The 25164-nt window shown below is 46.0% G+C and overlaps 1 pseudogene; it reads left to right on the top strand.

Annotated features, from left to right (window-relative positions):
- LOC141060433 (uncharacterized) overlaps positions 1 to 25164 on the top strand; it is a 91910-nt pseudogene that overhangs the window by 32744 nt on the left and 34002 nt on the right.

The following is a 25164-nucleotide window of genomic DNA, read 5'->3' as shown; positions in this document are numbered from 1 at the left end:
GTACTGGCAGAGACGGTGGCGGTCGCCCTGCTCCAGGTTTTCTCACGGGTTGGATTTCCCAGGGAGATTATCTCGGACCAGAGTACCCAGTTTACAGCAGAGGTGACCAACCAACTGTGGAAGCTGTGCGGCGTAAAGTCCATTAGAAGTGCCCTGTACCACCCGCAAACCAATGGGTTGTGTGAACGCTTTAACGGGACATTAAAACAGCTCATTGGGACTTTTACCAGGACCTACAGGAACAGGGAGAAATTCTTGCCACACCTCCTGTTTGCCTATCGGGAGGTGCCCCAAGAATCCACGGGGTTATCCCCGTTCGAGCTGGTATACGGGAGACGGGTAAGGGGACCCCTAGTGCTGGAACACTGGGAGGGCCTCATAGAAGGGGTACCTATTGTACCCTATGTGCTGGAATTCCGGGACCGCCTACAGGAGCTGACCCAGGTTGCACGTGAGAACCTGCAGGCGACCCAGCGGCGCCAGCGTGTATGGTACGATCGGAGGGCCAGAGAGCACACTTTGGAAATAGGACAGAAGGTCCTGGTGTTAGGGCCCACTAAGCAGAATAAGTTTCAAGCTGCATGGCAGGGGCCCTACCAGGTAGTGGGGAAGATAGCCGACACAACCTATAATGTCGCCGATTGTGACGACCCCAGGGTTATCCGCATGTTCCACCTGAATATGCTGAAGCCCTACTGGGAGCGCCCTGAAGAGGTAGTGGCCATCTGTGCACCTGAAGCAGAGGATTTAGCCGGACTTCCCTTGCCGGATGTCTTAGGGGAATGGACTCAGTTTAAAACATGGGACCAGGTACACTTGGGTGAAGACCTAGACCCCCGGGAGACACAGCAGGCGGAGGCGTTGTTGAGGCTGCGACAGAGGATGTTTTCAGAGAGACCGGGGTACACTTGCCTGGCACAACACAAGGTTGAGACCCAGGATCAGACCCCCCCTACGACTAATCCCCTTCCGCGTCCCTGAGTCTGTACGAGAGGGGATGCGACAAGAGATACAAGAGATGCTGCGTTTAGGGGTCATTGAAGAGTCAGTCCCTGGGCATCCCCCGTAGTGTTAGTGCCCAAGAAGGATGGGACTACACGGTTTTGTGTAGACTATCGTAAGCTCAATGAGAAAACAGTGACGGATGCATACCCCATGCCGCATGTGGATGAGTTGTTAGACCGGCTGGCGGGGGCAAAGTATTTGACCACCATCGATCTATGCAAAGGCTACTGGCAGATTCCCCTTAGTCCTGACGCTATTCCCAAGTCGGCATTTGTCACCCCGTTCGGCTTATTCCAGTTTCGAGTTATGCCATTCGGGATGAAGAATGCCCCGGCGACCTTCCAAAGGCTGGCTGACCGGCTTCTGGATGGTCTCCAGGACTATGCTTGTGCCTACCTGGACGACATCGCCATCTACAGTGCGACATGGGAAGAGCATCTAAATCACCTAGAGATAGTATTGGACAGGATCCACCAGGCCGGAATCACCCTGAACCCAAACAAGTGTCACGTGGGCAAAGCAGAGGTTCAGTATTTAGGGTATTGGGTGGGAAGTGGGAAACAGTGATCAGAACCAGCCAAGATTGAGGCCATAGCCAAATGGCCCATCCCAAACACTAAAACCCAGGTCATGGCATTTCTAGGGACAGCGGGGTATTACAGGAAATTCGTTCCCAATTACAGCAGCGTAGCCAAGCCCCTCACTGATCTGACCCGTAAGAACCAACCCCGCCAGGTAACCAGAACCTCAGAGTGTGAGGAAACCTTCCGCCAACTAAAGGACGCCCTCACCAATACCCCTGTATTGGCCGCACCCGATCCAACTAAACGTTTCCTGGTTCACACAGACGCTTCTATGTTTGGATTGGGGGCAGTACTGAGCCAAGTCGGGCCGGACGGCCAAGAACACCCGGTAGCTTACCTGAGTCGGAAACTACTGCCCCGTGAAGTAAGCTATGCAGCCATCGAGAAGGAGTGCCTGGTGGTAGTATGGGCACTCAAGAAATTGCAACCATATTTGTATGGACGACAGTTTTCCCTCCTAACGGACCATAATCCCCTAGTCTGGCTTAATCGGGTCTCCGGAGACAACGCCAGATTGCTGCGGTGGAGTTTAGCCCTACAACCTCTCGACTTCACCATCCACCACAGACCCGGCAAACAAAACAGTAACGCCGATGGACTAAGTCAAAAAACGGAACTTGTACCAACCCCATAAACTTCAGTCATCCCCAAATCGATCCGTTGAGTATCAGACTGTGTATGCCGATAGCGTCGCTGAAAAGGGGGAGCCGTGTTACGTGCTACAGAATCACTCAGCACCCAGAATATGTTGTGCAGTTATATGTATGTATAATAGGTTCTATGTGAGATGCATGTCCCTAATGCATCAGCCCACAGGCTGCGCCCCTGGGCAGAGGGGACGCGATATTCTCCTTTTGTCCGCTCTCCCCCCACCTTTGTAATTCTCACAGTAAACATCGGCAGGCTCCGGCCACCTGCGGCTTTTGTAATGCATGTCTGGCCTGCCGCTTTTCTATTGGCGTGCCCTCTGTATCTGTGTGATATATTCTGTGTCCTGTGAGTAAAGTGTTGTCAGACTGGAAATACGTGGAGAAGCAGTGATCTTTTATATGCGCCCATGTAACCAAGCAATTCCAGTCAGCGTCATTCATTCAGACTCCAGCCAACACAGAACGGGCCTCCAAAAACACGGGGTGGTACTGAAAGAGGTACCCCAGCCTGGTAGACCCCGTTACATGTACCAAGGCGGTTTATGGGGGAACTCTGGTAAGTTTTTCCGCTCCTTTTTTTTTTTTTTTTTACAAAATACAAGTATTATACTCTACTTGCTGTCTGAGGAATGTGCGTAAATCACTTTTAAATCTGGGTGTCGGATCAGTGGAAAGCTTAGAATATGTACTCATAGAATTGTAGAGTTGGAAGGGACCTCCTGGGCCATCTGGTCCAACCCGCTGCTCAAAGCAGGATTCACTATCATCTCAGACAGATGTCTGTCCAGCCTCTGTTTGAAGACTTCCATTGAAGTAGAACTCACCACTTCTCATGGCAGCCTGTTCCACTCATTGATCACTCTAAGTGTCAAAAAGTTTTTTCTAATATCTAATTTGTGTCTCCTCCCATTCAATTTCATCCCATTGCTTCTAGTCTTTCCTTGTGCAAATGAAATAATAAAGGTGATACAATGTGACAGCCCTTGAGATATTTGTAGACAGCTATTAAGTCTCCTCTGTTTTCTCTTTTACAAGCTAAACATTCCCAAATCCTGCAACCTTTTCTCATAGGACATGGTTTGCAGACCGGTCACCATTCTGGTCGCTCTTTTCTGAACTTGCTCTAGTTTGTTGATGTCTTTTTTAAAATGTGGCACCCAAAACTGGACACAGTATTCCAGATGAGGTCTGACCAAAGAGGAGTAGAGGGCAATAATGACGTCACGTGATCTAGACTATGCTTCTGTTAATACATCCCAAAATTGCATTTGCGTTTTTTGCTGCTGCATCACACTGTTGACTCATATTCAGTCTGTGATCTATTAGTATTCCCAAGTCTTTTCCACGTGCTGTTGCTTAGCCCTATTCCTCCCATTCTGTATATGCTTTTTTTATTGCCCAGATGTAGTACTTTGCATTTTTCCCTGTTAAAAACCATTCTGTTTGTTGCTGCCCACTGCTCCAGTTTATTTATATCTTTTTGAATCCTCTCTCTTCTCTAGTATTAGCTATCCCTCCTAGCTTTGTGTCATCGCCAATTTTAATCAGTTTACCCTCAATTCCTTCATCTAAATAGTTGATAAAGATGTTGAACAATACAGGGCCCAGGACAGAGCCCTGTGGTACCCCACTTGAGACATTCTTCCAACTGGATGTGCAGCCATTTATGACCACTCTTTGGGTCCGATCACTAAGCCAGTTATGAATCCACCTAACAGTTGCCTTGTCCATTCCATACCTAGTCATTTTTTCAATAAGGATTTTGTGAGATACTTTGTCAATTGCTTTGCTGAAGTCAAGATATACTATATCTACAGCATTTCCCTGATCCACCCAATCAGTGATTCCGTCATAGAAGGAAATTAAGTTAGTCTGACATGACTTATTAGTTACAAACCCATGCTGACTGTTTAATCATTTCATTCTTATCCAGGTACTGACATACATGTTGTTTAATAATTCGTTCAAAGATCTTTCCTGGTATAGAAGTCAGACTCACCGGCCTGTAGTTGCCTGGGTCCACCTTTTTGAAGATAGGAACAACATTTGCTCTTCTCCGGTCTTCTGGGACTTCTACTCTCCAAGAATTTTCAAAGATTGTGGAGAGGGGTTCAAAAATTTTTTCTGCTATCTCCTTCAGTACTCTGGGGTGTAATTCATCTGCTCACCACTGTTCAATACTCAATCAATCTTGGGGATGTTCGGGTACGGATGGTACTTGATCGAGTGGGTGCTTGGGCTCCATGCTTGAGTCCCTGCCCTGCATGTTTTGCAGCTGTTAAGAAAGCCAATGAATATGCAGGGATTACCCACCATACACAGTAATGCCTTAGCAGCTGCTGGCATTACTGGGATTGCCCAGCCGCATTGTGTCATGGGGTCTTGTATTAGCAGTCACTTTACTGCTATTCACTGACGCTGGAGCCAGATGGAGCATGAACTACAGTGGACATTTTGGGTAACTGGTGAATGAGGGGCTGTCTCTTGTCTTTATTTCTGTCTTTGTATGTATTTCAGGTGTCCTTTTCTGGGCTACATCAGATTTCCAGGACTATGTGGGACCTGCATGGGATTTTTTTTTTCAATAAATTGGTGAACAAGGGATAGTGTTAGGAAGTTTTTATTGACATGTTGTTCTTTTTTTTGTGTTATTTTTTTTATTACTGGGTTAGTATTGGGGTGTCTGATAGCCGCCTCTTCATTACTAACCCCAGGGCTTGATGTCAGATGTGATTCTTGACAAGTCACAGCTGTCATCAACCCCAACTACCATTAACTCAATTACCACCGCACCAGGACAATGCGCCAGAATTGGCACATCTCATGTGATGCACCACTTCTGGGGCAGCTGCGGGCTGGTATTTTTTAGGTTGGGAAGGGGCCAATATCAATGGACTTTCCCAACATGATAATATAAACACACCGCTGTCTGCTTTATCTGGGCTGGTTGTTAAAAAATAGGGGGGACCCCCATGCTATTTTTTTTTATTTATTTATTTAGTAAGTTAATACATGTACAGTAAACTACACATGGAGCACTAATTATATATCTCACAGATCTCAAGGCAGCACCTGCAAAAGAAGGGAGGGAAGGGGTGCTGAACATCCCAGCTGTAAACCAGTCCTCCAATATATGTACACAAATGAAGGTCAGCACTCCCAAAAGAGATTTGAACATTTTAATATCCCGTAGTGACGGCAAAATTTCTGAGGACTTTTCTCAAGCAGTGTTAAAGTGCATAAAACAATATTTAAAGGTGCATCAATCAATACATCAATTCAATTCCATAGCCATAATTCATATGTAATACGATAAATTATATACAGAGTAGTGCACATATTGCATGCTTACATTCATATACACATACATCCATGGGAACAATGCTCCTCACTTACAAGTGATATAAGATATCACAAGAATCTTTTCTATTTAAAAGTCCGGCCAAGTTACTTCAGTCCTCATAAACCACATCACAAGAAAACAAATACAGCCCTTGTCCGGCATCAAGTGAAACATTAACAGACCGTACAATAGTGCCGTTTCACCCACTTGGCTTAAAGTCCAGCTTCTTAGTTCTTTCGCAAAGCCACACAATCCAGGAGGTCTGCACACCTCCATACTCCCAACCATGTGTGAGCTAAACAGGTCCCAATTTACAATGTGAACCACACCCAGGGCAGGGTGGAGATGTGGTGAGCAGCTTACCCCCCTAACTCTTCAGCTGCTCACAATTAGACCTAGCTATAATGTGGCCGATTAACCCCACTTAGTACTATGTGTACTAGAGCATTACTCCAGGTTCATATCAGAGGACAGCCACCTCTGTGATACATATCTCACATTCACTACGTGTCCGGCAGCCACCTTACGCCATATAAAACAAGATACATCATTTACAGATCATAATACATGAGCAAACAGCTTAATTGATCAATAAATCCTCATGTGTCAATGACTTTCTATTGTGCTAGTGCTGCCTTCATGTTTTATATTATCTATCTCTCTATCTCTCCCTTGTTTCAGTCTGCCACCCTACCCGTGCCCTCCGTTCTGCTGATGACCTGAGGTTAGCATCCTCAATAATCAGAACCTCCCACTCCCGTCTCCAAGACTTTACACGTGCTGCGCCAATTCTTTGGAATGCACTTCCCAGGTCAATACGATTAGTCCCCAATCCCTACAATTTTAAGCGTGCCCTGAAAACTCATTTATTCAGACTGGCCTATCGCCTCAACACATTAACCTAATCTATCCCTGTGTGGCACAGCCAAAAGTTTTACCATAACCAGGTTCCCCGCATCATGTTCCCACATGCTTTATGCATCCATTAGCCTTCTGCATCTGTACTGTTACACACTTAACATTATGGCTGGTCCATACAATCAGGGCAACCGTTACCACCCACCTTTCGTGTCTACCTCTTTCCTCATAGACTGTAAGCTTGCGAGCAGGGCCCTCATTCCTATAAGGCAGAGATGGTGAAATTCACATTCGTTTTTATTTTTAAAGTGGAACCTCGGGACCACGGTCCGAGGGGCTCCGAAGGGGGCGTGACTAGTGAGCCCCGGATACCCGTAGTAAAGCCCCTCAGACAGGACCAGAATGGAATACTCGGAGGACACGGGTACTACCTCCAGTTAGACCCCGAACACGTGGCAGCTGTCCCAGCGGGACCAAAAGGGATAACAGTAGTTACAACTGAGTTTGTAATGAGACGGGTCCTGGATCCGGGTAATTGGTAAGGAGTCGGTTCCAGTGACCTTCACATAGTCCTTGGACTCGGATGGCTGTTGGCGGAACAGATGGTTGCAGATATAACCAGGAAGCACAGGATACTGATACTCTGTGGAGACAGATAGCATTAGACAATGCACAGAGACTGCAGACGCAGCGCAGACAGGTTAGCATGAGAACCGGATGTAGCAATGATTGATACCAGAAATAGCAGCCAGTGCGCTACCATTGGATAATTGCACTTTTTGAAAAATGCACGCTGTCCCTTTAAGAAGGCAGGAGAGCCCGCGGGCGGGCCCTAATAGCTCTAGTTACAGTTCTGCCAACAGGACGCCAGGAGGTGGAGGCAGGGGAGCGACCTGAATGCTGAGCAGCAGCATGAGACAGAGGAGGCAGACTGCTGCCTAAGGACAGCGTGCGAGGCACAAGGTGATTACCTAGAACGGGGAGCAGCGGCAGACCTGGACGCAGCGCCAGGACGGGGACCAGGTGTAACAGTAGCAGACCTGGGCGCCAGGACAGGGACCGGGTGTAACAGTATCCCCCTCTTTACACCCCTTCTTCAAGCCTGTGTAGAATTTTTTAAGGAGAAGGGGGGGCCTGGATGTTCTCTCTAGGCTCCCAAGATCTCTCCTCAGGACCAAAACCCTTCCAGTCCACCAGGTAGTAGGTTTTACCCCTTACTTTTTTCACGGCCAGGATATGTTTTACCTCAAAAACATCATCCTCTGAGACAGGGTCAGGAGTGGTACCCGGATCCTTAAATAAGGGGCTCAAAACTACTGGTTTGAGGAGAGAAATATGAAAGGAGTTAGGCACACGTAGGGAAGTAGGCAACTTCAGTTTGTAAGAGACTGGATTGATTTGTCTCAAGATCTCAAATGGTCCGATGAACCGGGGACCCAATTTGTAGGATGGCATCTTTAAACGGATGTACTTTGAAGAGAGCCATACCTTGTCTCCGGGGTGAAAGGTAGGCACATCCAAACGTCTCTTGTCCGCATGCCTTTTTATACGCTGGGAGGCTTTCTCTAAAGCAGTTTTGATGTCCCTCCAGACCTTAGAAAAATCTTCGGAGAAAGTATCGGCAGCCGGAGCGCCAGATGATCCGGAGATGGGAAGACGTATTCCGGGTTGCAGTCCGAAAACAATCTGAAAGGGAGACTTTCCAGAAGATTCACTTACTTGGTTGTTGTAGGAAAATTCGGCCCAGGACAGTAAGTCTACCCAGTTGTCATCATGCGCGTTGACAAAGTGACGCAAGAATCCAGCCAGGATTTGATTTGTCCTCTCCACTTGTCCATTGTACTAGGGATGGTATGCTGAGGAAAAATCCAGTTCAATTCTTACCAGTTTACAAACTGCTCTCCAGAATATTGAGGTGAACTGGACTCCTCTGTCGGACACGATGTGGAGAGGGAAACCATGGAGACGGAAGATGTGCCGGCTGAACAGATCCGCCAACTCAGGAACAGTTGGAAGATGGTAGCGGAACAAAGTGAGCAATTTTAGAGAAGCGGTCCACCACTACCCACAGCACAGAACAGCCAGATGAGATCGGAAGATCTGTGATGAAGTCCATCGCGATGTGTTGCCAGGGAGCGGACGGAATTGGAAGAGGCTGAAGCCTACCTGCGGGTAGGTGCTTGGCCATCTTGTTATGTTGCACAGGAAGGACAGGCTGTGACGTACTCCTGAATGTCCTTAGCCATAGCAGGCCACCAGTAGTTCCCAGGAGATGAGTTGCAGAGTCTTTCTCTGACCGGCGTGACCAGCCAACTTGGATGAGTGACCCCACCGAAGGACACGAGTACGTTCAGAAGCTGACAGCTGACACGAAAGTTTTCCTAGGGGGAAGCCGGGTAAGATCAGCAGAAGCGACAGCGACTAACCTTGAGGGTTCAATGATGTGCTGCAGTTCTTCTTGATCAGGAGGTAGAAAGGATCTGGAAAGTGCATCTACTTTGACATTTTTGTCAGCTGGGCGAAATTAAAGAACAAAATAAAAGCGAGCAAAAAACAAAGCCCAGCGGGCTTGACGAGGATTCAGCCTTTGCGCATTTTGGAGGTAAGCAAGGTTTTTGTGATCGGTGTATATGACTACCTGATGAAGAGCTCTTCTAGAAGATGCCTCCACTCCTGCAGAGTCAATTTGATAGCCAACAATTCCCGATCTCCAACGGAATAATTCCTCTCTGTGGAAGAAAAAACTTTGGGGAAAAAAACCACAGGAGTGCATTTGCCCGGTGGACAATTTTTGGGTTAGTACGGCTCCTGCACCTACTGAAGAGGCATCGACCTCAAGAAAAAATTGTTCATTGGAGTTAGGACGAGGAAGAACAGGTGCGACCGCAAAGGCCTTTTTGAGAGAAACAAAAGCCTCAGCATCAGGAGGCCAATCCTTGGGATTTGTACCTTTCCGGGTCAGAGCTGAGATGGGCGCCACTCGGGTGGAGAAGTTAGGAATGAATTGTCTGTAGTAGTTGGTGAAGCCCAGAAATTGCTGTATGGCCTTTAGCCCAGACGGATGAGGCCACTTGAGTACAGCCGATAACTTCTCTGGATCCATTTTTAATCCTGTGGAGGAAACAATGCAATCGAGGAAAGGCAAAGAGGATTGTTCAAAGAGGCACTTTTCAAACTTGGCATACAGTCTGTTCTCCCTGAGCCTCTGTAAGGCTAGGCGAACTTGCCTGCAGTGCGAGACCAAGTCAGTAGAAAAAATCAGAATGTCGTCCAGATAGACAACAACACAGGTGTAAAGCAGATCCCTGAAAATGTCATTGACGAACTCTTGGAAAACAGCGGGTGCATTGCTTAGACCAAACGGCATTACCAGGTACTCGTAGTGGCCATCACGGGTGTTGAAGGCTGTTTTCCATTCGTCTCCATCCCTGATTCGGATCAAATTGTAGGCACCTCTGAGATTCAGCTTGGTGAAGATCTTGGCCCCTCGGAGATGGTCAAACAGTTCTGAAATTAGAGGCAAAGGGTACCTGTTTTTTACCGTGATCTGGTTCAGTCTCCAGTAGTCGATACAAGGCCGCAAGGATCCATCCTTTTTCTTCGCGAATAAGAAGCCTGCTCCTGCCGGTGATGATGATTTTCGGATAAACCCTCTGGCTAAATTCTCCTGGATGTAGTCCGACATTGCCCGAGTCTCTGCCTGGCAAAGAGGGTAAACTCTCCCATGGGGAGGAGGTGTTCCAGGAAGAAGATCTATTGGACAGTCATACGACCTGTGGGGGGGGTTTCAGCTTCTTTTTTCCCCGAAGACATCCGAGAAGGACCAGTAAGCGGATGGCAATCTAGGCAGGGTAGCAGGTTGGACCGGGGGTGAAACTGGTTCAATCCGGGTTAAGCAACGGTCCGAGCAGGAATCTCCCCAACGTAGAATTTCGCCTGTTCTCCAATTAAGGACTGGTTCGTGTTTCTGAAACCAAGGCAAACCTAGAAGCAAGGGGTGAGACAAACCAGGGTACACATAAAAACGGATTCTTTCAGAATGCATAAGACCTACCCGGAGTTCCACTGGCACAGTCTGGAACTGGATGGGTTCAGTCAGTGGTTGGCCATCGTCAGCGGTCACCCGCAACGGATTGGGAAGAGCCTGAACTGGTAAGTGGTAGCGATCCACAAGCGGCTCCCGGCAGCTCTGGAATCCAACAGACAGAGTCCAGAAAATGTATTGCTCCGCAGGTCACGGAGACTGAGATCTGCAACGAAGGAGAGGAATGTTCTCTACCTAGGGTGGCCTCTCCTACTGAGCCTAGGCACAGGAGTTTCTCGACTTCTTTGGACAGGAGCGGATCAGGTGTTCGGAACTAGCACAATATAGACAGCTTCCATCTTTGCAACGCGCCTCCTGGTGGCGGCTGGCCAGACTTAACTCGATCTACCTCCATAGCTTCAGGAGAAGAGGATGAGGTAGCCATCTTGGAAGAATTAGAGTCCAGGTGGAAGGACCTCTTGTCCCGCTTAATCTCCATGGAGCGCTCCTGAAAACGCAGGTCAATCCGGGTCGCCAAGGAAATCATGTCATTCAAGATGGTAGGCCTGTCCCGTCCCGCCAGCTCATCCTTAATTTTTCCAGATAGGCCCTCCTAGAAGGTAGCCAGCAAGGCCTCATTGTTCCAAGATAACTCAGACGAGAGGGTGCAGAACTGAACAGCATACTGAGCCACCGTGAGGGTTCCTTGGCGTAAGCGAAGCAGGGCAGAAGCGGTCGACGTGGACCGGCCAGGTTCATCGAAGGTCCTGGCAAAAAGTCTCTAAGAAAGATTGAAGATCATTAACCAGCGGGTCTCCTCTCTCCCATAACGGGTTTAGCCAGGCGAGAGCCTCTCCTGCCAGATGTGACATAATGAAGCCCACTTTGGCACGGTCAGAAGCAAACATGTGCCCCAGGATTTCGAAGTCTAGGGTAGACTGATTGAGAAAACCCCAACACTGAGTGGGATCACCATGGAAGCGGGGAGGAGCCGCAAGACGAGGTCCCTTGCTTGCCATGACATCAGGTATCTGGGTGATGCTAGGTGAATCAGGAGCAGCCTGGTTCAGCAGAGAATCCATGTGGGTGGACAGGTTACGTAGATAGGACGTGGTCTTGTCCTGTTGATCTTTTAAGCGGGTCACCTCTTGGCACAGTTCCATAGTCGGAGGCCTCTGGGGTCCAGCGGATTCCATGGCCGGAGCAATCTGTAATGAATGGAAGTGAAGGCAGAGATGGTGGTTCACATACGTTTTTATTTTTAAAGTGGAACCTCGGGACCACGGTCCGGGGGGCTCCAAAGGGGGGGGTGACTAGTGAGTCCCGGGTACCCGTAGTAAAGCCCCTCAGACAGGGCCAGAATGGAATACCCGGAGGGCACAGGTGCTACCTCCAGTTAGACCCCGAACACATGGCAGCTGTCCCAGCGGGACCAAAAGGGGTAACAGTAGTTACAGCAGAGTCCGTAATGAGATGGGTCCTGGATCCGGTTAGTTGGTAAGGAGTCGGTTCCAGTGACCTTCACACAGTCCTTGGACTTGGATGGCTGTTGGCGGAACAGATGGTTGCAGATATAACCAGGAAGCACAGGATACTGATACTCTGTGGAGACAGATAGCATTAGACAAAGCACAGAGACTGCAGACGCAGCGCAGACAGGTTAGCATGAGAACCGGATGTAGCATTGATTGATACTCGTTGCTCCGGCGCTCTCCCTCTGGAGAGGCCAGAAATAGCAACCAGTGCGCTGCCATTGGATAATAGCACTTTTTGAAAAATGCTCGCTGTCCCTTTAAGAAGGCAGGGGAGCCCGCGGGCGGGACCTAATAGCTCTAGTTACAGATCTGCCAACAGGACGCCAGGAGGTGGAGGCAGGGGAGTGACCTGCATGATGAGCAGCAGCATGAGACACAGAGGAGGCAGACTGCTGCCTAAGGATAGCGTCCGAAGCACGAGGTGAGTGCCCAGAACGGGAAGCAGAGGTAGACCTGGACGCAGCGCCAGAAAGGGGACCAGGTGTAACCGTAGCAGACCTGGGTGCCGCCCCAGGACAGGGACCGGATGTAACGCATAAGTTCCATAAATCACTTGGTAGTCCGTGTAGCTTTACTGAACAGTAAAACAGTATTTACTTTGGCGGCACACATCACATACAGAATCATGTTCCTTTCTTTCCCTGTCTTCTGGACAGGCCCTGATCTTACTAGCAGCTTCCTCTGCCCGGCAATCACGGCCATATCTTTTCGACAATCTGTGTCACTCCTTTTCACTCTGCTTAATCACTGCTCAAACATCCTGCCTGTGGGCATGCTGCCCAGGCTCCTCAACCCAACCAGGAAGTAACCCAACTACAAGTCCCTGCTCTGTGTTGCCCCTCCCAGTAAATGAAACCCTGTGTCATCTATCTCCTAACCTATTCTATGCTATTTCCTACCACTATTGCAAAATTCAAAAATACAAAGAAAAAACACACACAAATTGAGCTTAGTTGAAGTTGGTATACATGCAGCATATAAACGCATGTTCACTTTGGCCATAAAACATTGACATTTTCAATGTTTTATGGCAAAAGTCAACATGCGTTTATATGCTGCATGTATACCAACTTTAGCTAAGCTCATTTTTTGTGTTTTTTTCTTTGTATTTTTGCATTCTGTGCAAGTCGGGGTGTGGCATCACCCTCTTGATCTGTAAATCACATTTAAATGCTTCCCCAGGCTGATGTCCTTAGGTCGGGACCTGGTCCTTTTGTCTGCCCTTATTCACACACTGAGGCCAACTTTGACACACGGTAAGATTTTAATAATAAACAGTGTTGGACCGTCTCGATCAGGGTCATCTTGGCGACGGTGAGATGGCTTTCATGCTATTTTTGATCAAAAATCGTATTACTAAGTACCCTGTGTTATTTAAACGCACTTTTGCATTTTACTTATTTAGTTAGAGCAGGGGTTTTGTTTATTTTGCTTCTTGTAGGTTTTTTCAATGTTTTATGGCCAAAGTGAACATACTTTTATATGCTGCATGTAGACCAACTTTAAGCTCAATTTTTGTGTTTTTTTTGTTTATTATTAACTAATTGTTTATATGATTTCACATCGGTATTGTAGGAGAGTTGTTTTGGTAGTAAGACCATAGTTATCTGGGCAGTGCAACTGATCCTGTAGTTGTGGGCCCAAATTTACCACTGAAAAACAGGTTTTAATTTTACATGGTTTAAAATTTACAATTTGTTTTATTCTTTTGACAGATGATTCTGGTATACAGAATACATATGAAGACCATCCTGTTGTCACAGATATACCCTCAGCCCTTCACATCCAAGATCTGTCATCTGATGCTTTTAAACAAGTCCTGTTTGCTGATTCACACCAGAATGTTGAACAAAATGAAAGCCACACGAAGGATGTTCAACACCAAAGAGCTGACAAAGGGGAGAAGCCATATTCATGTCCAGAATGTAAGAAATGTTTTACCTGGAAATCACGTCTTGATAACCATGTAAGAACTCACACAGAGGAGAAGCCATTTTCTTGTACCATATGTGGAAAGTGTTTTACACAAAATTCAACTCTAATTGTACATGAGATAACTCACACCAGAAAACTGTTTTCATGTCCAGAATGTGGAAAACATTTTATCTACAAATCAATTCTTTTTAAACATCAAAGAACTCACACAGGAGTGAAGCCGTTTTCATGTTCGGAATGTGAAAAATGTTTTACCCAGAAATCAGATCTTCTTAGACATCAAATAATTCACACGGGGGAGAAGCCATTTTCATGTAACGTATGTAGGAAGTGTTTTAACCAAAAGTCAGCTCTAATTGTACATCAGAGAATTCACACAGGAAAACCATTTTCTTGCCCAGATTGTCTAAAATGCTTTAACAACAAATCAAATATTCTTAACCATCTTAAAGTTCACACCGGAGAGAAGCCATTTTCATGTTCAGAATGTGAGAAATGTTTTATTCGGAAATCACAGCTTACTGATCATCTAAAATCTCACACAGGGGAGAAGCCATTTTCATGTTCAGAATGTGGGAAATGTTTTATTCGGAAATCACAGCTTACTGAACATCTAAAATGTCACACAGGGGAGAAGCCATTTTCATGTTCAGAATGTGGGAAATGTTTTATTCGGAAATCAAATCTTACTGAACATCTAAAATCTCACACAGGGGAGAAGCCATTTTCTTGTTCAGAATGTGGGAAATGTTTTATTCGGAAATCAAATCTTACTGAACATCTAAAATCTCACACAGGGTAGAATTAATTTTCATGTACTCTATGTGGAAAGTGTTTATCCGACATGTTTTATTGAGTTAAAGAGCATTACAATAAAAGATAATCATACAATCTTGAAGAAACAAGCTATTTGACAGGTGTAAAACTCACAATATTGGTTTAAAGAGCATTACCAGAAAGTAAATTATACAGGTTTGAAGGATTCCAGCTTATTAGATGCTCATTTGACAGGCATAATACTCCTAATTGTTCCTCACCTCCCTTAACCTTCCCCCCCAACATATAAGCCCCTTAAATGACTCTGCATTTGATTAACGATCAAGCTCAAGGAATAGGATTATGTCCGCTAATTTTCTGAAGAAGATACCACTTGGTGTTTTTAAAGTGTGTTCTTAGGCTACGTGCACACGCTGCAGAATGGGGTGCGGATTTGGCTGTGCGGATTTTGTAAAATCCGCAGGTAAATCCGCAGGTCAAAAGACCTGCGGTTTATCTGCGGATTATCCTGCGGTTTCACCATCTCCACAATGGTGGAGATGGGAAACTGCTGCGGAATCTGCAGAAAGAATTGTCATGTCAATTCTTCGGTTTCAAAACCGCGCAGAAAAATCCGCACCGTCCGCACTGCGTTTTTTTATTCCCATAGGGAATAATGGTATTGTACACCGCAGCAAAAAACTGCTGTGGATCCGCAGCGGCCAAATCCGCTGCGGAACCGCAGCGTGTGCACACACCCTTAGTCTTTCCCTGGTGTCTTGGGACAGAGATGGGATGAACAATGACCATGTACTCGAAAACCTCCTAGTCAATTTCTCTTTATTTGTCAGGGTGTCTAACCAGTCCATTCGAAAAATATACATTATTTTGGAGTATATGAGAGATTTGGGTGGTGGCAATGGATTAACCAGTGCGGCAAAATACTTTTCCAGGTAGCTGATGCCCATATTATCAACATGGCCTTAAGGTGTTTTGGGAATTTGTGTTGAGAGTTGTCTAAAATAGTAACTATTGCCCATTGCGGTGTCAAAGGAAACAATATCCCACCAAGATTCTGCAGTTCGGTGTGGATAGACTGCCATAGTTTTTGCACCTTGGGACATCCCCACATGTGATGAAATATGTCTGTGTTTCCTGTCCCACATTTGGAGCATGTGAATGTGCCCAATGGAGACATTCTAGACTTAATGTGTGGAGTAATATAGGTTCTATGAAGGAGTAATAAAGACATCTCTGCCGTTATGATTAGGTCACCGAGGAGGATAGGCGGGGAATAAGCTAGGCAACCAGAAAGGTTGGTAACAAGATGAGGCACAAACACAGGCAGAAAATAGAGTGAGCAAATGATGGGCCCAAACTGTCTAGATAGAACAGGACAGGAAAGATACTGTCTGCAAAAACCCTAAAAAATCCAACACGTCTAATATGCAAAAATACTGAGGCCACACGACCTCTCCCCCACTAGATCAGCATTCTGCTGTGAACTGGAAGCAAAGCAAAAGATACTGATATAACAGGGGATTAGCAATACTGAACAGACTGACATAAGCTGTGACATATGGAGCAGGGTCCAGCACTGATCCCAGCAGGGAACAATGCTGAACCCACACCGCATAGCAGAAAGCAGAGAAAGGCAAAAACTGGATCAAATGCAAAAGATTCCAGCAAACAAATAGCTTATCTAAACAATGCAGGACCAAGCAGGGGACAAGCAGACTTCAAAATGCACAGGAAGAAAACCAAATCACCAGCAACTAAGGAAACTTGCGCACTTAAATCTTCCCAGGCTGTAACCCCTGACCTCCACTCATCCTCTTCAGGTGATTGTCTTCTGACAACCTGACCAGCTCCACTACCCACAGCAACCACCAGAGGGAGCCCAACCTCAGAAGTCAGGTCAAGAGTGTTCACAACAGTCTACATAACTGCTGGAGTGGATCGCCTTCCGTTGCATAAAGGTGGCATCTAAGGTTTCCCCGACTGTGATGTTCTGTATATCATTAACCCATCGTGCTGGGCCTGTCTTTTTGCCCTCCCATGACCACTGCTTACGCAACAATGTGTAGATTCTACTTGTCGAGGCTATCTGCAACCTGCCGGTTCTAAGGAAGCCATCCAAAATGTTCCTCCCTCTATCTCCACCCCTAGTTGCTATACTCTTCAAAGTTAAGCTCCTTGCATTAAGAAAAAGGAAAGGTTTGTTTACAAATGTTGGGAAATGTTGTGCTGCTATGTCAAATGTAAGCGTAGAGAATCTATCATCTAATAGGTCGGCTGCCAAGATGCAACCCTGTCCAGCCAGCTCAGTGTAAGATAAGGGTGGTTTACCTCTCATAAAGCCTGGGTTACCCAGAAAGGGCTCAAGAGGAGAGACATCGCTTCTCAAATGACATGGTCTCCGGTATTTCCTCCACGTCTGTATAGTTTACCATAAGGTGGGATGGTTTCTTATGTCTGCAATAAGGTCATCATTGGCCATATGTAGTAATGCTGGTAAGGAGACCTGAGGGCTTAATTGTTGGTCTAGAAGAACATTTGCGAATGGTGTATCTGAGATTTGCTGCTAGATTGTACTTTCCATTGTCTGGGAAATTGATGCCACCCTCCTCCTTTGGGGCTTGTAGTTGGATTAGACCTATACGTGTACGCTTTTTGTCTCCCAAGATAAAATTCCTAAAAGCAGTGTTTAGAGTTTTATCATCCTCTCGTGACAGCAAGATAAGTAGTGTTTGGAAAATATACATTAGTTTAGGAAATATTACCATCTTAATTAAATGACCTCGTCCGGAAAAAGACAAAGTAAAATGTTTCCAGTAGTTTAGAAGATTCAGTGTGGATGTAATTAGGGGTCTAATATTAATGTGGTATAGGGACGTCAAATCTGTCGGGAGATGGACACCCAAATATTTGATAGATGATGTGCTCCATTGGAAAGGAATTGTCGAGTTGTTTAATTTCCCTTGTTCAAACAGAGCCAGGGCCTCTGATTTACTATAACTTATTTTAAAGCCTGAACATTTGCCAAAATTATTTAGGGCCTCCATGATAACTGGTATTGCCGCACTGGGATTGGAGATGAATAGGAGAATATCGTCGGCAAATGCCGCAATTTTAAGTGAGGTGGAACCCACTTCTATGCCTCTGTATATTGAAGAATTCTGGAGAGTTCTAATCAAAGGATCTAAAGCAAGGTTAAAAAGTAAGGGCGACAAGGGGCAGCCCTGACGCGTTCCTCTCTGGACTTCAAATGTGGAAGAGAGCATACTATTTATGGCCAGCCTGGACACCAGGTTTTTATATAACAACTTTATCGCCTCACAGAACCATGAACCAAAGTTTCTAAGCTCCAAGATATCGAGGAGATAATCCCATGCAACCCTGTCAAATGCTTTGTCAGCGTCCAGGCTGACCACAATAGACTCCAAATAGCCATGAGATTTTCCGTAAGAGCTCCCAAAGCCGTCCGAATGTTGTATGTTATGGATTTACCGTGGATAAACCCAATCTGCTGAGGTAATATCAGGTTGGTGATTATTTTTTGCACCCTATTTGCTAGTATTTTAGTGAATATTTTAAAGTCGGCGTGTAAAAGTGAGTTTGGTCTATATCCTTCCACTAGTAAAGGATCTTTGCCTTGTTTGGGGAGCGCTATTATGTCTGCTTCGTTAAAACGATCCGGGAGCTGCCCCGACCGAACCAATTGATTAAAGACTTCACTAAGATGGGTCCCTATACTTCCTCCCAATATTTTGTAAAATTCATTACTATATCCATCAGGGCCAGGAGATTTAGAGAGCTTCAAGGAGCTGATAGTTTGGATGACTTCTGAAGGGGATATAGGGGCGTTAAGAATTTCCCTATGTTCCTCTGTTAGTAAAGGTGCCACTTCTGTTTTCATAAAGTTTAGAATATCGTCCCCCTCTCTTTTCTCCGCTCTATACAGGGAGCCAAAAAATGATTTAAATTCCTCCACAATCTACCCATTCTCTGTCAACACTCTGCCCTCTTTGGTCCGAGTTTTGTGAATCCTTGTGGCCTTTCTGTATGGTCTAGTAAGAGACGCAAGTAATTTGCCAGGTTTATTGCCCCATTTAAAAATTTTTTGCTTCTGGAGATCGATACTATAAGTTGCCCATTCATGAGCTAGTGCATCCGCCAATTCCTTTGCCTCAATATATTGTTTTTTCGTGAGTGGTGAATTATTAACGTTCAAATTTTTATATGCTGAAGTTAAAGCCCTTTGAGCTGCCAGAGTCGCTCCTGAAGCTGTTTTTTTATGACATATATACGAAATTATTTGCCCTCTCCGCACTGCTTTAGTGGTATCCCAGAAAAGAACTGGTGTTTCACGTAGTATTTGGTTATCAGATTTGTACGTATCCCATGATAATTGTATGAATTTTTTGAAATCATCAGAGTGATATAAGTTTGAAGGAAATCTCCATTTTCTATGAAAATAGAATGGGTTAGTAAGTTTTAGGCTGAAAGTTATCGGTGCATGATCTGAGATATGCACGTCCAGAATTTTGGTATGTGTGATTCTTGGCATGAGTGAGGGGCTCAGCAACCAGTAATCAATTCTAGCATGGGAGTTGTGAACATGTGACTAGTGAGAGTAATCTCAACAGGGTGTTGCACTCTCGAAACATCTAACAATCTCAGATGATCCAAAAAAGATTGTATTAGTCTCCCTTGCGTAGGTATATGGGGAGATTGAGAGCCAGATCTATCCATCTCAATGTCATGCACGTCATTAAAATCGCCACCCACAATCATATGGGAGGTGTCCCAACCCGCGATTTGTTTTAGCACATTAGCCCGAAAGAGCGGATCTGACAAATTTGGCGCATAAATATTAATTACACTGTAGATCGTCCCCTCTTTAACCAGCTTGACGCAGACAAACCTCCCTGAAGGATCTTCTAGCACATCCACTATCTCATGGCCAACATTCCTGTTTATCATAATAGCGACACCCCTCTGTTTTTTTTTAAGTAAAATAAGCCTCTGCACATAACAATTTTTTTGCTGGAAAACACCAGATGATTGCCCTTTACCCAGTGTGTCTTCTGCAAAAGTACAATATGAAAGTTATCTCTATGCAGATAATTTAATTTTTTTTTCCTTTTGACCGAGGAATTTAGGCCATTGACATTCGAGGAATACCAAAGGAGAGATGTCACAGCTGACATTTTTTGCCTTTTGATATCTACAATTAACCCACTCCAGTGAGGGAAATATGATTAGATGTAACCGTTACATAATAGTGGAATCCCTGCCTATCCCAGCAAGTAGGCAATAGAATCCCTGGATTGTTAATTACCTGAAATCAAATGCAGAGACCACCTCCCACAAAATTTGTAATTGTGTGTCATATTCAACAATTCCCTTAAGCCCGCATCCTAACGTTAGACGCAGAAGTAAGAATACAGTAAAAACAACAACATAACTGTTACAGAACCACTCAGCACCCAGAATATGTTGTGCAGTTATATGTATATATAATAGGTTCCATGTGAGATGCATGTCCCTAATGTATCAGCAGTGTCCGCCCTCCCCCTACCTTTGTAATTCCCACACTAAACATACGCAGGCTCTGGCCACATGCTGCTTTTGTAATGCATGTCTGGCCTGACGCTTGTCTATTGGCCGGCCCTCTGTATCTGTGTGATATATTCTGTGTCCTGTGAGTAAAGTGTTGTCATACTGGAAATACATGGAGAAGCAGTGATCTTTTATATGCGCCCATGCACTCAGAGGAATTCCAGCCAGCGTCCTTCATTCAGACTCCAGCCAACGCAGAGCGGACCTCCGAAAACACGGGGTGGTACTGAAAGAGGTACCCCAGCTTGGAAGACCCCGTTACAATAACCAGATGTCAGTTGACATCACCTTATGTGATTTATTGCACTGTTACTGAGTAAGCCACTCTGGATCTTGCTCACGGTGGCTGGGAAGTTTCCCGGACAACCTCCAGAACCGTCACCGGGTCATCAAAAGCCCAGCTTTTCCCAGATAGGTTAAAGTGCAGTATCGCAGGATATTGTAGGCTGAACCTGATGTTTTTGTCAGCCAGCAGCTTACACACCGGGTTGAAAGCCCTGCGTTTGGTCATCACCATGGCCGAGTAGTCCTGAAACATATCCTTTGTGGGATAGGTGCGCTTTCTTCCTGTAGGCAGTGAGTAGACGAATTTTGTCTTTTAAGGCAAGGACCTTGAATATCACCGTTCTTTTCCCCTCTGCGGGCCTACTCTATGTGCTCTCTCAACCACCATTGAACCTGATCTTAGGTGAATGTCCAAGGCTTTTGGCAGCCACACAGATGTTAGTTTTAGCAATTCAGAGGAGTGTATGGACTCCGGTAGTCCTATCAGTTTCAAGTTATTGTGTCTAGATCGGTTTTCTAAATCGTCCACTTTGGATTGAAGCTCTGTGATGACTTTCTCTTTTCCCTCTAGACATTCTGCCATTTCCCTGGTAACATCCTCCAAATTAGAGATACGTTGTTCAGCCTCATCCAGGCGAGTGCATTGACTATTAACTTGTGATATTATAGAGTCTATTGAGGTTTGAAGAGTGGCAAATCTAGAATCTATTTCAGGCATAAGGCGTTCCATGATGGCATTGCTATTGAATGAGAAGTCTCGCTACTGGTTTCAGAGGTAGATTTAGGCGAGGATGAGCCTTGTTGGTTTCGAGAAAACCATCCAGCCATCCCACACATTCTCAATCTGCATGTGTTGACCTCTTTTCGCATATATGTTCTGTTCCATCAAAACAATAAAGTTAACGTTATTAATCAGTTCCTGTCTAACTGGCAGTTTGTCATCTAACCAGTGGGCCGCAATGAGCTTTCTGGCAGCATATAGGATTCTGGCTATGGTCAGTGTCCCCCACTCATCAACTGCAATATCTTCCATGCATCCCAATACACACGTCAGCGGGTTCCTTATTAGATCCATTCCCATTACCTCCTGAGTCAAATTAAGTGTTTATACCCAAAAGTTCTGTAGGGCAGGGCAGGACCACATCATATGTAGGAGATCAGCCCCATCCTCAGAGCAACGCGGGCAGCAAGAATCCCCCCTCAGGCCCGCCCTCTTCATCCAGACCGGGGTCCTGTATACCCTATGTGTTAGGTAGAGTTGTTAGGTGTATTGCAGTCCGCGCTGCCGAGATTCACAAATCACCTGGGATACAAGATGTAGTAGCAGTATACTCCTTTATTTCCTCCTACGTGTTTCGGCGCCCTTCCTGGCACCTTCTTCAGGAAGAAGGTGCCAGGAAGGGCGCCGAAACACATAGGAGGAAATAAAGGAGTATACTGCTACTACATCTTGTATCCCAGGTGATTTGTGAATCTCGGCAGCGCGGACTGCAATACACCCTGCTTCCCACAATTTTCTGAAGGTTTTTCCACGTGCGAGTGGTTGGTGGAGGTCCTGCAGCAGCTGATTCTGTGATATGCTCTCAAGCCAGTTGTGGGTTACACAACTGGTATAGGTGAGTGGAACTGTATTATACCGCTCATACTTTAAGTGTCACTAGTGATAGGGCACTATTGCGCCTCTTGTTCCCCCCCCACCATTTTTTTGTATTGAGGTAGAGTTGTTAGACTCTCCTGGCTTCACTCAGAGACCTTGGGGATGAATTGTAATACGCTCTCCCACTGAGAGTCCGAGATTGGTCCCACATCCTCTTCCCATTTTTCTCTGGACTTATCCGGGTGCCTTACTAGGAATGAATCCAAAAAACCCCTATATACGAGGGAGATGAAACCTCTAGTGCCCCTCATTGACCCTATAAGATTCACCATCACATCTGATTGCACCACTATTCTTGATGTTTTAAGCTGTCGATCGAGTGCATGCCGCAGCTGCAGATATTGAAAGAAGAGGGATTGACTCAGAGGGAACTCCCTCCTGATCTCGTCAAAAGTCATAAGTATGCCGGCAACGAACAGCTGTGACACAAACCATATCCCGACCCTTCTCCATTGAGCAAATCCCCTCAGACGTATTAACTCCCCCAGTCTCGGATCAAACCAAACCGACGAAAAGCGCGTGAACTCCATAATGCCCCTCCATTGTCTAACTCTTTGCCAAATCTTGTCCACCATAGCGATCGTCGGGAGCCTTTTAGGGTTCACCCGGAACCTACCAGCCTCTAGACTAGCCAGCAGCGGACCTCTGCCCACTATAAACTCAAGGACCTTCCCGGCCGACGTAGATTGAGTTGGCTCCCCCCACCCCACCATATGCTGACATTGGGATGACACATAATAAACCCACGGGTTTGGGATTGCCAGGCCCCCCTCCTCTTTTGACCTCTGTAGATGTTCAAGTTTAATGCGTGCCCTACTACTCTTCCAGATCAAGTCCCAGAAAAGAGAATCCGGTAGAATTTATTTTGCGCCAACCAGACAGGCGTATTATGAAGTATACATTATATAGGAGCTGGGGCATGAGGATCATTTTTAATAAATTTGCTCTACCTGCCACAGACAGGGAGAATTTCTTCAATGCTCCAATTTTTTGTTGAAACTTATTGATAAGGAGGGTAAGATTGAGCCGTTCATATTCCTCCAATTTAGCCGAGACCACAATGCCCAAATATTTAAACTCCCTAATCACCCTCAAAGGGGTCCCAGGGTCTAGCGTTAGGGGAGCAGCCGAGTCCACGGGAAGCAGCACGGATTTATCCCAGTTGATAGACAGTCCAGAAATACAGCCGAATTTACCAATAACTGCCATAGCCGAACTCAGAGAGTCGCTCGGGTCAGCCAGAAACAGCAGCACATCATCCGCGTATAAAGCCACTTTCTCTACGTGGCAGCCATATTGGAATCCCCGGATATCCGTAGTTCCCCCGAATCTTTGCCGCTAACGGCTCTACCGCAATCGCAAACAGCAGGGGGGACAGGGGACACCCCTGCCTCGTTCCCCTATATAGGGAGAAACTCTCAGACAGCAAACCATTAACCCGTATTTTAGCACTAGGGGATGTATATAGCAAACGCACCCAACTCACAAACTAATCACCAAATCCCATGGTTCTCATTACCGCCCACAAATACCTCCACTCCACACTGTCGAACGCCTTAGCGGCATCTAAGGAAACTATTACCCTCTGTCCCACATTATCCGTCCTCGCCTGCATGTTTAAGTATAATCGCCAGAGATTTATAGCTGTGGATTTATTGGGCATAAACCCTGACTGGTCTTGGCGAATTAGGGATTCGATGACCTTGTTAAGTTGGTTCGCCAGCATTTTGGCCAATAACTTAATGTCAGTGGTCAACAAAGAGATCGGACGATATGAAGCTGGGTCCGTCAAATCTTTTCCCTGCTTTGGTAGGACAATTATCGCCTCTTGCATGGACCGGGACAGCTCCCCCCTGCCAAACCCGCAGAGTAAACCTCCATCAACTTGGGAAACACCTCCTTTTATTTTTTGTAGACTTCCCCTGGAATACCATCCCCCCGGGGCCCTGTCACTAGGTACAGAGACAGACCTCAGAACTAATCAATGGGATTATATAATCAGTAGTAACACCAGAAGCACCAAAAATAACCCCTAAAATTTAGCTTTTAATTCACCTTTTCCTCTCCGCAGTTTGCATAGCCATATTACAAACCTCTCTCTGCGTTGATCTCAAACGGTCCCGGGCCTCAGGGGTTTGCTCCTCAATTAGTGCCGCCTCTGCTCCCTCTAATGACCTAATCAATTCCTGGTCTCTTCTGCCCGTCTCAGTCTTAACTAGTGATATGTCTTTAATGCACAGCCCTCTAAAGTAGGCCTTCATGGTTTCCCATACCATTAATACCGAGGCCGAGCCCATATTAATTTTAAAGAACTCTGTCAGGTCAGCCCCCACATCGCCGTCCAGATCAATCAGCTGGTGCCAGAACGGATTTAGCCTCCACAGGGGTCTCCTGGAAAACTCAGTGCCCTGCCCCTGAAGCACCATACACATAGGCGAGTGATCCAACAGAGTTCTAGACAAATAAGTTACCTCACCCACTAGACATAACATCAGACCATTCCCCAGAGGCAGATCAATCCTGGACAGCGAGGCAGAGGCGGGCGAGAAGCAGGAGTTCCGGGGTGATGGATTCTCCATATGTCTATTAGTGCAGTCTCCATCAGAACCGCCCCCAAAAGGGGGTGCAGTTACCACCCGGTCTCCGCGCCTCCTGACCACCCCTGTCCCAATGGGCATCAGGAACATTGTTGAAGTCGCCAATTATCAGAAAGGGAATTCCCAGGGAAATCGCCCACTACCTCCATGACCTTGTAAAGCAATTTCCCACAATACAGCGGAGGGATATATATCAAGATCAGTAACATCAGTATACCAGACAATTTACATAGCAAGCATACGAACCGTCCCAGCGGGTCTATAATCACTTTACACTGTTCAAAAGGCATACCTGTGCGAACAAGAACAC

The sequence above is a fragment of the Dendrobates tinctorius genome, unplaced genomic scaffold, assembly GCF_039654945.1.
Source record: "Dendrobates tinctorius isolate UK_male_01 unplaced genomic scaffold, ASM3965494v1 ptg000237l, whole genome shotgun sequence".
In the NCBI taxonomy this organism is placed as follows: Eukaryota; Metazoa; Chordata; class Amphibia; order Anura; family Dendrobatidae; genus Dendrobates; species Dendrobates tinctorius.
The sequence above is the reverse complement of the archived record's forward strand: the minus strand, read 5'-3'. Positions and strand labels throughout refer to the sequence as shown.